Source organism: Gossypium arboreum, chromosome 8 (genome assembly GCF_025698485.1).
Source record: "Gossypium arboreum isolate Shixiya-1 chromosome 8, ASM2569848v2, whole genome shotgun sequence".
Taxonomy (NCBI): domain Eukaryota; kingdom Viridiplantae; phylum Streptophyta; class Magnoliopsida; order Malvales; family Malvaceae; genus Gossypium; species Gossypium arboreum.
This window is the reverse complement of record NC_069077.1, coordinates 64,351,619-64,363,464: the sequence shown is the minus strand read 5'-3', so window position 1 is coordinate 64,363,464 and position 11,846 is coordinate 64,351,619. Positions and strand designations below refer to the sequence as shown.

The 11,846-nt window shown below is 37.8% G+C and overlaps 1 non-coding gene across 1 annotated transcript; it reads left to right on the top strand.

Moving 5' to 3' along the window:
- The first annotated feature begins 8,571 nt into the window (after nucleotides 1–8,571).
- Nucleotides 8,572–8,678, top strand: LOC128280366 (small nucleolar RNA R71). The gene has a single exon (XR_008270546.1). It is a non-coding gene; the product is annotated as a small nucleolar RNA R71 (small nucleolar RNA).
- Nucleotides 8,679–11,846: the final 3,168 nt, after the last annotated feature.

The following is an 11,846-nucleotide window of genomic DNA, read 5'->3' as shown; positions in this document are numbered from 1 at the left end:
TTGCCAAGTATTACATCATGCCACAATTTGAGTGAAAGTTACTCATGAAGCTACGTCTTTTAGCTAAAAAGATAGATGGAGCAAATAACTACCCCCTTAGTTACTTAGCCTACTACTATAGTGGAGTGCCCTAAACTATTTTCTCTTTTATTTTTTTACTCACTCTTATTTGATCTTGCTTTTTTTTTTATCAATAATACAATGGAGAAAATAGAGTATTAGTGACCCACCTAACAGTTTCAAACATTGGAGTGCTCCATAGTTTTTTTTAATTTACCATCAACTTTGTCGTGGTATTTATTATTACACAATGCTAATTTATTGATCTTAGGCTCAAGAATTTCTAAGTATAATAAAAGAAACATACTATAGACTAACTGCAATTATAATTAGGGCATTCTAATTTTAGGGATCAAATTTTAAACAACTATCCTAATCTAAACATACCCAATCAACTATCACAAATTTCTAAATTTTTCGAAGAGTTATTATCCTTCTCGAACATCATAGACAAAAATATACTTAGCAAAGTTTGGAAATTATTTAGCAATTGTATGTCATGGAAAAATGAATGTCAAGACAAAAAATATTAACATAAATATCTAATGCAACCTATATGCACAACACACACCCCCAAACCTAAGGGATGCATTGTCCTCAATGCAAAACAATTTTTTTTTGAAAAAAATCAAAAAATAAAACACATATATACCAATATGGAAATGCAATGACAGACAAAAATGAATACATGAATTAGAAATAAAAGCTTGGATAGAGTATTTGTTACTCTTAATTTAGTTTTGTAATGAAATTGCCTCTCTGTTTCACCACTATCAGCCGGGACTAATTTTCCAGCAATTGTCTTGTAATGTTTCCTTTTAAGCTTATTAATAGGCACATCTTCCTTATCATTAGAATCTGATTTCAAGAGTTCATCAATTAGTTGATGAACTACACGTTCTTGTGCAGTCATAGGTGCTTTAGATCTCAGTGTGGTGGTGCTTGCTTTAGATCTTAGTGTGGTGGTATTGGTAGTGTCTACAAGTGCAGTAGCTTGATTTACATCATCATCTTCCTTCTCAGTTTCAACATGCACAAATTCGATTTTCTCTGCTCCTCCTTCTTATTCGATGGTTGATACGTGATATTCGCGACAGGTTTTAAATATTTATAATTAATCGTTCTTGAAACTAACTATTATCTTGATGAAGGCAAGTGTACCTATCGAACAGTAGTATAGCTTTAGCAAGACCAGATTGTCGAACCCAAAGGAACCAAGAGTACTCGTAATTACCTTCTTTTTATTATCTAGCCTAAAAATTAAGAGATTTGTTTATCTAAACTAATTAACTAAACTAAGAGTGCACAGAGAGAAGATTGGGAAAAAGCTTTTGGGAAAAATCGATTGATTAAGACAATACCCAAGGAAAAATCCACCTAGACTTCACTTGTTATTTGACTCTGAATTAGACAATTTATTCATTTCACTTGATCCGTAGAAATCCCTAAGTTATATTATTATCTCTCTTGAGACTAATAATGTCTAATTGAAATCTCTTTCTAATTAACACCCTAGTGTTGCACTAACTCGATCTATAGATCCCCTTATTAGGTTTCACCCTAATCCAGCAAAATCTTATCACCCTATCTCTAGGCATGCAATCAAATCTGCTTAATTATTACAAATTTACTCTTAGACAGGGTCTATTCTTCCTCTAAATAAGAGCTTTAAAACTCGAATCAATATCCTGGAATATTAAAACAAGAATTAAGAACACATAATTAAGAATAAGTCAAATATTTATCATACAATTCAGATAATAATAACAAGATCCATCTTAGGTTTCATTCCCCTTAGGTATTTAGGGGGTTTAGTTCATACTTATGAAAGAAAACATCTCAAAAGCATAAAGATAACAAAGCATAAGAAAACCCAAAACTCCTAGAGGAACTTGAAGGGAGATCTTCAATTTTGATGATGAATCTAGCTTCTGAGATGGATCAATCGGCTTTCCTTGAGTAATTCCTTGCTTCCTACTCTGCGTCCCTTCCTAAGTGCCTCCTCAGGTGTTTAAATAGGCTTTAGAATGCCTAAGAGCCCTCAAAATTGGCCTTTTCTAAATAAGATTATACTTGGGCTCGGCAGGGACACGCCCGTGTGCGATTACTCCAGCCCATAGTCAAGGTTGTTGAATAGGCAAGGGCGTGTAGTCTACCCATGTAAGTCGTGCTTCTATCCTGTCAAAAAGACACGGCTGTGTGACACGCCCGTGTGAGGAGGTCCAGGTCGTGTTGATTTCCCATATGGGTCCATTTTCTCCGTTTTCGGCCCGTTTCTTGCTCTTTTTACTCTCCTATGCTCACCTAAGTATAAAACATGAAATTAAAGAATTAGGATCATCAAATTTAGCAAATCTAAAGAGAAACCATCCATAAATGTGCTAAGTATGGGATAAAAATATGTATAAATAACGGTTTATCAAATACCCCCACACTTAAGCGTTTGCTTGTCCTCAAGCAATATCCTCAACTTACTATCAAAATAAATTCTTCTCAATTTATAATCTCTATCAATAATATCTCAAAATAATCCATAAGTATTCATACATTGAAAATTCAACTAAAAGGACATCAAAGTTTCAAACATTCCAAGTTGAGCATTTTATCACGAAAACATAGGTGTCTCCCCTTATCTAAGTGATTACCTTTAATCAAAATATCACAGAGTTTAACATCCTCACTAAAGATTCACTCAAATCACTCAAGGTGTTTAAGGACGTCAATTAAAGCACTCATTAGTCAATATGAAAAGCTATTGCCATAGGCTTGCTTGAAAATCAAATCTCCACCACTATAGATTGAGCTGATACATCAATCAAAAAGGTCTTTTAAAGGGTTGTAATGTGGCTTTGGTTAGGGGGGTGTGGTCACAAGCTGAAAGAAAAGGTTAGAATCGAGATTGAATTGAAAAATTACCTAGCTAGAAAAATAACCAGTCATCAGTTGAATACAAGTGAGCTTCTTCTCAGAATATGAAATTAACACTCAAGCTAAAAAATAACGAATTACTACTAATATGTGTTGAAGTATTTTTTTTAAGAACAAGTCAAATACATAGAAGAGAAAAACATAGCTAAACAATTAGTTCAAATCAAATCTCGACAAAAATAGGGATCAAATTAGGGGATTTCAACAATAATGGGTTATGGGTTAATATTGAGGGTAAATCAATTAATGGCTTGTTAAGCTCAATGGGGTTCACTAAGGGTCAATTATGAAGGTAGGCTTTTGTGGAGTGAGTGGGTTAAACCTAAGTGCCTTTATCATCTTGACATATCAAATCAAATGGTGTGGTCTTGAAATGCATAATCAAGCAAGTTCTAGAACAAATCAATACTGATGCACTCATAATAAAAGTGAGCATGAATAAAATATGCTTTAAAGGCTCAAGATCTCACAAAAATTATGGCTTTTTGATGTTTAAACTTGTGAATTTCAACTCACGATAATACCAAAACTTAGGGAAACAACTTAAAAGTTTATAATTCTTCAAAAATTAACTTATCATGCTTGATTCCCTAATGTCTTAAAGTTTAAACAATCAATGCATAAATACCTATGTTTTAATTCAAGACATATCAATAAAAATCATAAATTAATTAAAATTAATTCTGATAGTGATATGAGTGATTCACGTGAAAATAAGACAAAATTCAGGGATTTCTGATGATGATATGAAAGAGCCCCCCACACTTAAGATGTACATTGCCTTCAATGTACAAAGATAGATATATTGAAAAATATAGATAAATAATCATAAGATAGAGAGAGAAGTGAAACTTCCTGAATGATGAATGAACTCCTTGATTTGGAGTTATGGAGAATAATCGGCTAAGGCAAATGATGAGAGTGAAGGAGGATACTCTGGTGGTGGTAGAGGTTTATTAGTCCATAAGTCTTGCGCCAAAAGAATATTATATCTGGTGGTAGCTATGGTCATGGTCGAGCAGGACATGGCAGTCGTGGAGAACCTTTGCCAGTGGAGTTTGTAGTTCCTATGCGATGATGAGATTTGGAGGTCTTTATAACTGTGATAGAATCAGGAACTTTTTAGGAAATATAAGGAAGCATAATTACTCGTAATGAAATAGCCGAGACTATAAATTATTCAATAAAAAATATAAAAACTAAAATTAAAATAATAATAAAGGAAAATGAAATAAAAAGTACTTAAATAAGATAAATAAAGATAAAAGTGAAAATAAAAATAATAAATAAAAACTTTCTAAACATCATCATCCCCGAATGGTTCGCGAGGTGGTGGTGGCGATGAGATGTGGAAGTGCTAACAAATCTGATGTAGAGTCGCATCAATGTGATGAAAGTGCTGAAAACATTTCTGCTCAAATCGTGTAAGGCGCTCAGAGATGTCAAAGTATTAAGCTGTTGCATGAACTGGACGATGGATGGGTGGTGGCTGAGATGGTGGGTCCTCATGACATGGAGGGACATCATCAGTAATGTCCTCTGGGTCCTCTTCCTCGGTGGACTAGACGAGGCGGTACTGAGGAGGGTAGGTGCCACGTCGTTTCTTGATCATCCTCATGTTTAGCATGCTCGAATGCCCTGTGGGGACATCTAGCCGATGAGAGTAAGGGAGGATGATTGTGCCGCTGTGTTGGGGAGCCCGAAGTGTCGTGCCAATCGAGTTACATAGGGCCCGATAGAGATGACCGCCCTCCGATGTCTCTCCGTCTGATGGTGGATGGCGAGGGCGATGAAGTAGGCGAGGTCGAGGACGTGCCTGTTCACCATGCTCCATAAGAAATAGGCATCGTGGGTGGTGACGACGCCAGTTCTCTCTCGTCGTCCCGTCAGAGTGTGAGCCAAGATGGCGTGTAGGTACCTCAAGGATGAAGGGAGAGGTGAGGCCTTGGAGCGGCTAGGATCGTAGGTGGCCGAGGCAGGGATGAGGTCCCTCCAGCACTTTGAGGGAGAGTAGTGGATGTGGCGATGGAGGGTGTTGAGTTCAATGTCATCCATGAACTCCTCCGTGTACAGCCCTAGTGCAATCTCGAACTCAGATACGCTTAATTGGCGCACTAGACCACTAAGGCAGAACTGGACCGCTCTAGGATCGTTGAAGTTAGTCATGAAGGTCTGAAGATGGAACATTGAGCAGAGTTCCAATGTGAACTCGAGATACGTCAGTTCGACGATCTCAAAGAAGAGCCCCCACGGGTCAGTCGTTAGGAGGTCTCAGACCGCGTCAGCCAATTGAATCTGTTCAAGTACGGCACAATCAATATAGTGGCCCACACCTAGAGGTCGGGCCCGTAATGTCTGAAATAGCTCCTCTTGGGGTCCCAAGGGGAACTCAAGGAAAGGGTGACGGATCTCAATGGTAGGACCCGAGGATGACGCTGCTCCTTTCCTCTTCTTCTAGGCGGGGATAGCGGTCTTTTTACCACGTGAGGATGACATTGTATATCTGCATTGAAAAGTCAAAGTTCAACCAATATGTTCCAAGAATAGCATGGAAAAACAAAACAAAATAGGAATATTTCATGAGACTCACGTACAAGATAAAGTAAACAAAACTAAAACAACTAAAGCAAATATATTAAGTTATTAAAACAGGACTATGAGAATAATGCTACGAAAATATCTAATGCATGAGTGCATGTGGGTAAGCATAAAATCCATAGAAACGGGAAAGATGGGTGAATGTAATATGAAAAATGGCAAAATTCTTTAATAATAAGAATGAGTATTTCTATTATTCTACTATGAATGTTCACTTAAAATAGTCAAATGGATCAGAGAAAATAGGAAATAGGAAAAATATTTAAAGAAAATAGAGAGAAAAGAGTAAACAAATGCAAAGGGAGAAGCTTGGGTCGTCAAAAACAGTGTTGTAGGCGGCGCACGGGCGTGGCAGGTAAGGCGTGTGGAGTTGCAGCAGCTAGGGTTAGGGATTTTTGGGGAGGGAGATGATGAATAGTGAGGGGTTTATATAGATTTTGGGGCACACGGCCGTGGGGCACGCCCGTGTGCCCTAATTTTTGCACATGTGTTTCGCGATTTTTAAATTTAGGTGTGTCTGAAATTCGCCCCACACCCGTGTTCCTTGGGCGTGTGGGTGTAAACAGCCGTGTCACACGACCGTGTCTTGCTTTGTTCACTTCTCCTATGCCCGTGTATGATAGCCCACGCCTGTGTTAGTTTGACAGTGTGCTAATTTGACAGGTTCGCCCATGGTTTCAAAACACAGGCATGTCGTACGCTCGTGTTGGTTTGGCAGTTTCTCCAACAGCCTTATCACATGGCCGTGGCTACTTATCGCATCCCGTGTTGAGGAAAAATTTTTGCCCTATTTTCACACGACCGTGGCTCCTCCTGTGGTGTGTGCACAGCCTAAGGCACGCCCTTGTGCCTGGCCGTGTGGATGGGAAAACTCTGTGTTTCAAGACTCAGTTAGTAGGTTAGATGTGAAAAACTAGAATTTAAATAAATCATTACTGTTAGTACTCGGGTTGCCTCCTGATAAGCGCTTATTTATAGTCTAAGCTTGAGTTACCTCTCTGGTGTGTGATCATGGTGGCTCAAGGAGTTTACACTCTTCATCTCTGATATCAACTTTATCAATATAAGGTTTAAGACAAGTATTGTTTACATTAAAAGTTCCAAATTTAGGGTGAATTACCTCGACTGTACCATATGGGAAAATACTAAGTACGGTGAGAGGAATTTCTTCATTAGGTTCAGAAGTGGTAATGCGAGGATCTGCTGCATCTAGTAGTACTTTGTCTCCAACCTTAAGTTGATTTGGTGATGTATTGAGCTTGTCCTGGCTCAGTTTTGGTTTATCGAATGTTCTCGATTTTTGTGTCCGCTATTCATTTATTTCTTTGATTTGTAGCCTTCGTTCTTCATAGATAGGTCCTTTGTTGTTGCTTGAACATGGCTCGTGTAGGTTCTTCGCACTTATTTCCTGCAAAGTAGGTTGCACCACATGGTTAGTTTTAGTAGAATGATTTATACAACCACCTTCAATTTTATGTGTTACTCGAATTACGAGCTTGAAGGGTGATTGTTTCGTCTCCCACACGAAGTGTAAGCTCACCTGTCCCAATATCAATTATTGTTCTAGCGGTTGCTAAAAAGGGCCTCTCTAAAATTAAAGGAACGTTACTATCCTATTCTATGTCTAGAACAACGAAATCAACTAGGAATATAAATTTGTCAATTCTAATGAGTACATATTCAATAATCCCCTTAGGAAATCTAATTATTTTATCGGCTAATTGAATACTCATCCTAGTTTGTTTGGGTTTCCCAAGACCTAGTTGTTTAAACATTTTGTAAGGCATGACATTGATACTAGCCCCTAAATCAGTCAAAGCATTAGTAACATCTAGGCTACCAATTAAACAGGGAATCATAAAACTCCCTGGATCTTTTAATTTGTTGGCCGGCTTATTCTGTAGTATGGATGAGCAAACCGTATTTAGTTCCACATGCGACGCCTCATCCAACTTCCACTTATTTGTTAAAAGCTCCTTTTAGAATTTGACTGCGTTTGGAATCTATGAAAGAGCTTCAATAAACTGTAAGTTAATATGTAACTTCTTTAATAATTTAAGGAATTTACCGAATTGTTCTTCTATGCGATCTTTCCTTGTCACGTTTGGGTATGGCACATGAGGTTTGTACTCTTTACTTACCGGTTTATAGTCATTGTGGTCCACCTCACCCTTACCTTTACTTACCATAGTTTCTTGCCTCTGTTCTGGTTCATGTGCAACTAACCCTTCCTCATCTTGAATGGTAATTGCATTGATTTGCTTATTAGGGTTAGATTCAGTGTTACTCGACAGACTACCTTGTGGTCGTTCAGATATCAATTTAGCGAGTTGACCTATTTGAGTTTCGAGCCCTTGGATCGATGCTTGTTGATTTTTAAGTGCTGTCTCGGTATTCTAAAAATGAGTTTCTGACACCGAGATGAATCTTGTTAGCATCTCCTCAAGGTTCAGCTTTTTCCCTTTTTGGAAGGGTGGTTGTTGGAAGCCTGGAGGTGGTGGTGGTCGCTGATTTCCTTGGCCTCCCCATGAGAAATTTGGGTGGTTGCTCCAACCTGCATTGTAAGTATTACTATAAGGATTATTTTGAGATCGAAGATTATTACCCATGTAATTTAACTGCTCATTCTCCATGTTGTGGCCATAGGGTGGGTAATCTGGATTGCTCGATCCACCTCCACTTGCTTTGCACTGCATTACTAGGTGAACTTGTGAAGAACTAAGAAAACCGTCAATTTTCTTATTCAAGAGTTCTACCTGATTAGAGAGCATGGTGACCGAATCGATGTTATAAACGCCGACTGCTTTTGTTGGCTTTGTCCTTATGACTTGCCACTGATAATTATTCAGTGACATCTCTTCTATAAATTCACAAGCATCTTCAGGTGTCTTATTATTGATAGTTCTGCCAGCGGCTGCGTTGGTTATCTGTCGAGTCAAAGGATTCAAGCCATTATGAAATGTTTGAACCTGTTGACAGAGTGGTAACCCATGGTGAGGGCATCTTCTCAAGAGGTTCTTGTATCTCTCTCATGCATCGTAGAGTGTTTCTAAATCCATCTGCGCAAAAGAAGAGATATCATTACGTAATTTAGCCGTTTTAGCCGGCGAAAAGTATTTTAATAGAAACTTTTCGGTCATTTGTTCCCAACTAGTGATTGACCCTCGTGGTAATGAGTTCAACCATTGTTTAGCCTTATTCCTCAACAAAAAGGGAAACAACCGAAGGCAAATGGTGTCATCAGAAACGTTATTGATTTTAAAAGTGTCTCAAAATTCTAAGAAATTTGCCAAGTGAGCATTAGGATCCTCGTCCTGCAAACCATCAAACTGAACAAACTGTTGAATCATTTGAATGGTGTTAGGTTTTAATTCAAATTTATTGGTAGCAACAGTAGGCCTAACTATGCTCCATTCAGTTCCTGTTAAAGAAGGTTTAGCATAATCATACATAGTACGCGGAGCAGGATTCTGATTAGTAGCAATCGCAGGAGATAATGGATTTTCTTGGTTTTTAGCCATCTCCTCGGTTGTGGTTGGAATATCGTCCTCTTGCTCTTCCTCTGTGTATCTTAAGCTTCGCCTTATTTCTCTTCAGTTTCTAAAAACTGTGCGATCGATCTCACTATCAAACAGTAATGGTCCTGACGGGTTTCTTTTAGTCATACACTATAAAAGCTTGCCAGGAATGAATAAAAGAAAAATTAGAAAAGAAAATAAAAATTTAAACTACAAATAAAGTAGAATGGCTAAAGTAATAAAAATTAAGTATTCCTAATATCCTAGTTCCCCAGCAACAGTGCCAAAAACTTGATACGTGATATTCACGACTGGTTTTAAATATTTATAATTAATCATTCTTGAAACTAACTATTATTACGATGAAGGCAAGTCTACGTATCGAACAGTATTATAGCTTTAGTAAGACCAGATTGTCGAACCCAATGGAACAAAGAGTACTGGTAATTACTTTCTTTTTATTATCTAGCCTAAAAATTAATGGATTTGTTTATCTAAAATAATTAACTAAATTAAGGGTGCACAGAGAGAAAATTGGGGAAAATCTTTTGGGAAAACTCGATTGGTTAAGACAATACCCAAGGAAAAATCCACTTAGACTTCACTTGTTATTTAACTCTGAATCAGACGATTTATTCATTTGACTTGATTCGTAGAAATCCTAAGTTATATTATTATCTCTCTCGAGACTAATAACGTCTAACCCTAGGTTGATTAATTGAAATCTCTTTCTAGTTAACGCCCTAATGTTGCATTAACTCGATCTATGGGTCCCCTTAGTAGGTTTCACCCTAATCCGGCAAAATCTTATCACCTTATCTCTAGGCGTGCAATCAACTTCGCTTAATTACGACAAATTTATGCTTAGACAGGGTCTATTCCTTCTCTAAATAAGGGCATTAACTCGAATCAATATCTTGGAATATTAAAACAAGAATTAAGAACACATAATTAAGGACAAGTCAAATATTTATCATACAATTCAAATAATAATAACAAGATCCATCTTAGGTTTCATTCCCCCTAGGTATTTAGCGGGTTTAGTTCATACTTATGAAAGAAAACATCTCAAAAGCATAAAGATAACAAAGTATAAAAAAACCCAAAACTCCTGGAGGAACTTGCAGGGAGATCTTCAATCTTAATGATGAATTCGGTTTTTGAGATAGATCAATCGGCTTTCCTTGAGTGATTCCCTGCTTCCTACTCCGTGTCCATTCTTAAGTGCCTCCTCAGGAGTTTAAATAGGCTTTAGAATGCCTAAGAGCCCTTAAAATTGGCCTTTTCCAATAGGGTTATACTTGGGCTCGACAGGGACACGCACGTGTGCGATTACTCTAGCCCGTTGTTAAGGTTGTTGAATAGACACAGGCGTGTAGTCTACCTGTGTAAGTCGTGCTTCTATCCTGCCAAAGAGACACGGCCGTGCGACACGCCCGTGTGAGGAAGTCCAGGTCGTGTTGATTTCCCATGTGGGTCCATTTTCTCCGTTTTTGGCCCATTTCTCGCTCTTTTTACTCACCTATGCTTACCTAAGTATAAAACATGAAATTAAAGAATTAGGAGCATTGAATTCACCAAATGTAAGGAGAAACCATCCATAAATGTGCTAAGCATGGGATAAAAATATGTATAAATTATGGTTTATTAGTGGTCTGCTTCTCCGCAGTAGGTTCTTCACCCTCATCATCATCCTTTTCAGGCTTTGGTAACAACTCCTTAGGAAAAATAAGGAATGCGGCATTAGACAAGTAAAGTTCTTTTGAAAGGACTTTTTAATAGCTTTGTCCCTTTGTCTAACATAGCCCCAAAATATGGCCATTTCCTCTTGAGCCTTGCCAATATCAATGGCCATCATCTGTTGTTGCTTTTCCAATTTCTAAAATTGTTGCTGCAAGACCTGTAGAGTCTTGACTACCTTATGCTCAAATGCATTCATAGAGGTTGATGAAGCAACATTATTGGGCTTAGATGGATAAGATGTCAGGGAAAGATCCAAATGCCGTGGTAGTTTCTCACTAGAAAACTTCAGAGCAATGTGCTTAGTGATAGCACCTTTGTTAGAGGTTTGGTCCTCATTAACTTGAAGAGAAACTTTGACCTTCTGGCAGAGTGCAATTATAAATGACGAAAAGTTCAATGTACCGGCGTTTTTCTGAGCATAGTGGTGGACCTCTCGAAAAATAATGTTCCTAACATTTATCCTTCATCCCACTATAATCAAAAGTAGTATCAGTAGATGGTCTATTGAGATTGTGGAATTGTGGTTGGATGGAATGAGATGATTTTTGAGGAAATGATACCGAACCCTACAGTGGGGCTTCAAAGTTTCCTTATCAATGGTGTAACAATTTCCCTGTCAATGGCGTAACAATCATTCTTTGAGACCGTCCATTTTGTGCCTGATAGTACTAGAAAGAACATATGTTTTCTCCCTACTTGTTGGTTAATATGTCCCCATTTAGTTATCTTTAGCACATATTTCAGCATTTTCAGTTTAGTAATTTACATTTTATAACTTAGTGGATCTTAACGTAGTTATCCTTAATTTTGTCATGTTTTGGTACCGATGTCGCTGCATGATATTTTCAGATTGTGTCCAGAATTGTTGCCGCACCTGACAGCTGTCCGGATAGTGACAAAAATGTATGAGTTGTCTAGTCTGGTACAATTAACTTGTATGTACAGAGGCAACATGATTCTGATGAAAGGACACCTAGGCTATTTGGGAAAAAATAGAAA